We start from the raw sequence: 3,448 nt of genomic DNA, 5'->3' as shown, positions 1-3,448 counted from the left end.
TTTTTATTAAATAGAAAAATTAAATATTATATTATTACTTATGCTCAAAAGTTTAAATTAATTACAATAAAATATATTTGACCAACAATAATAATTAAAATTAAAGTTTTTATAAATATGGAATTAAAATTAAAGTAATTCTTAATATATTATATTACCAATAATTAAGGATTGAAATTAATATATATATATATATATATATTAGGATAATTTTTTTAAAGAAAATTAGTTATTAAATATATTTCACAAACAAAAACAATAAAATTTAATAATGATACACAAATCTCATTATATTAATTGGGAGCGTTCAACTTATGATGCAATGGGGTCAATCAGCTCAAAACTTCAACAACATCAAATAACTAAAATTAATATATTCAAAATTATTTAAAATATTTTAAAATAAATTGAAAATTATGTTTTTAATAATAAAAAATAGAATAAAATATGATTTTGGTCTTTCGATTTAAAAGAAAGACTTTTAGTCCCTCAATTTAAAAAATAATTTTTTTATTCAAATCTTTAGTTTTACATATGTTTTATTTATTTATTTTTACTCAATTGATTCCTAGTCTTAATATATTCATTTAAGATACATCAAAAAATAATTTAATTTATTAAGTGTAAGGAATGTCTCTATTTTAGGCAAAATTGATGATTTGACCAAAATTATGATTAATATTTCAAAATTCAGGAACTAGATGTTTCTATTATAAATTGTTGAAGACTAAAATTGCAATCTGAATAAATTAGTGGGACCAAAATTGTATTTTAACTTAAAAATTAATTACATTGTTTCCAAAAATTTAAAATAAATTTTAATTTTGATAAGAAACATTTAAAAATTATTAATTATAAACACAGAAAAGTCAATCACACATTAACATAATATCTAAAATAACAAAAATAAATAGTCAAATTTAAATATTTATATATTACATATATATATATATATATATTTAATTTATGCTTTTTAAGTAAGTCTTATATCACTATTATTACTTTGAAAAAGAATAAGTTTTCAAAAGGCTTAATATTGTTTAAGTTTAGAATTGTACAATTAAAAATATAATTATTTTTTCTCTCAGTTTTAATGTAACTATATATAATATACTACTAAATATTTTAAAAAACAATATTTTTATTTATGTACACATGTTTTAAAAACTAACTATAAATATAAAACATATAATTTAAATAAATTCGTACAAGGAATGGGCTAAAAATCTAGTTATATAGTAACCCGTTACCTAATCATGAAATTAGTTGCCTCAAGCCTTACTAAAGGATGTCAAGGTAGGGTACGGGCTGGGGAAACTAGTATCTGTATGCACCAAATAGCTAAAAATTCAACGTCCACTTGACAAGTATTTTGTAAAATCAAATAAGATCGTGATTATCAGTTGAAAAAGTAATTTTGGATGTTAAACGTATTTTTGGAGAGGAAATTAATTTTGGTTACTTCTAATTAAAGTGTATTTGTAGATGAAAATTGTCTTGAAACTCAATTTTACAAAAGGAAGATTTGGATTGTTTTTACAAACTTAAGTTTAACTTAAACTTAAAGTTTGTAAACTTTAATTCAAACATACCGAATCATTAGAAAATTTGGTAAAAGAAAAAACTAGTGTACTCATAAACGCATTGAATACGTAATTAGAAGTTTCGTGACTTTATGAGGAAACGCAATCAGTGAAAAACACATTTCCAGATAGATGTCAACAGGTAGCTTATCTTTGATGAGAAGCCATTATTAAGACGTTCAAATTAAGGAATGCTTTATGTACTTTCAAGTTTGTTCACTTTATCGTTTTAGCCCCCCCGGTAATAATAAAAACAACAAAAGAAACAGAAAAAAAAAGTGGTGTGTTTCCTTTGTGTGTTTAAGGGGTCATAATCACTTTTAAGCCAAAAAGCCGTTTTCATTCAGTAAAAAGCTGTCTCTTTATTTGCAAATATTACCACAAACGAGTCCCTAAATGTCAAACACAATCGTTAAAGATATCTCGTAATGATGCTAGGGAATATGTTGTTTCAATCACACATTGTTACAATCTATCATCGATATTCCTTCTGACTAGGGCTTGCAATTATATTCTTTAGGTCTTTGGCCTAAGGTTCCATCATTGATCATTCCCAATGACAGTGAGAATCTGTTTTTGACATATTCATTCCCATCATCCCCCTGGCAGGGTCCATATATCTAGAAGCCAAACTCTTGAGGTTAAGTTCAACGCATTACTTTAGCATTCTATCCAACTCCAATCACCACGCATCATTGGTCTCTACCTAACTTAATTTTCTTTCTATTCATCGAGTTTTATGATTTGATGCCAATTGCAAAAGAAATCAAGTTAGCTATCATGTTTATTATGAACGTCTAAATGAGCTTTAGAAGAAGTGTAAAGCAAGATTATAAATAGTAGCTTCTTACTTATGTTAAATACACTCAATTTCTAAGTTTAAAGTAATAAGTGCCAGCTTTCACGTTTCAGGTGGTTACATGAAACTTACAATTGTTTGTATTCTTCAGAGGTATTTCAAAAAGTAAAGTCCTAGATTGTCTAGAATAACTTTTTCTCAAGTGTTTATATATTAACTTAAGATATGAGCTTTAAAAGTGACTAACAAGAGATTCAAGTTTTGAAATTATATATGAGGCTAGACAAAAAATGAGATGTTTTTAACATTAAATAACAAAAATGTCATTTATTTTGTATATTTTTTCTTTTAGGGATATTTATGGTATTTTATACAAATACTTAGTTTCTTTTCTCTTATTTTCATTCCTACAAAACAACTTTACAATCATCTCACTTTTTACTTCAGTCCTTTTCTTTCTCTTTTCTCTTTCTTTTCTTTTATATCCTTTCATTTTTTTTTATTAAACTAAACATATCCTTAAATAAAGTCTCAAATTCAAATTTTGTGAATAAAAAATGATAAAGAAAAAAGATCCTACTAAAAATGATAATAATAAATTAGGTTAACAAATGATAAAACTAGCATGTACTTCTTTCCTAGGATATTTTTTGTTTAAAAATGAGTATAAATTATTAAATGTTTAGGTGATAGTTTTTCTCTCTCTCCAGGTGATAGTAATGAACAAGCAGAGAAATTCAAATATCTCTTACCTTAAGGCCGTGACAAAGTTCAACTTTGAAGCCTTAATAAAGATCTTGCTAGTTCAGAAGAATTACTTTTTACCCTAAAAAGAGTTGAGTTGACCACCAACGAGGGACATGGGAAAGGGGCTTTAACACCATAAACATTTTTTCTTCATTGATTTCCTTTCAATTATGAGACAGTATCCTGTGATGTCCCTTTATTATCATATATGGTTAGAACTTGTCGGGTTTAAAGTCTATTATTTAGCAAAAGCATCCCAATATTTCTTGTCGACCGCACCTTTAGTTGACCAAGAAAGGCTTATAGTATTAAGTTATTT

The sequence above is a fragment of the Glycine max genome, chromosome 4, assembly GCF_000004515.6.
Source record: "Glycine max cultivar Williams 82 chromosome 4, Glycine_max_v4.0, whole genome shotgun sequence".
Lineage (NCBI taxonomy): Eukaryota > Viridiplantae > Streptophyta > Magnoliopsida > Fabales > Fabaceae > Glycine > Glycine max.
The sequence above is the reverse complement of the archived record's forward strand: the minus strand, read 5'-3'. Positions refer to the sequence as shown.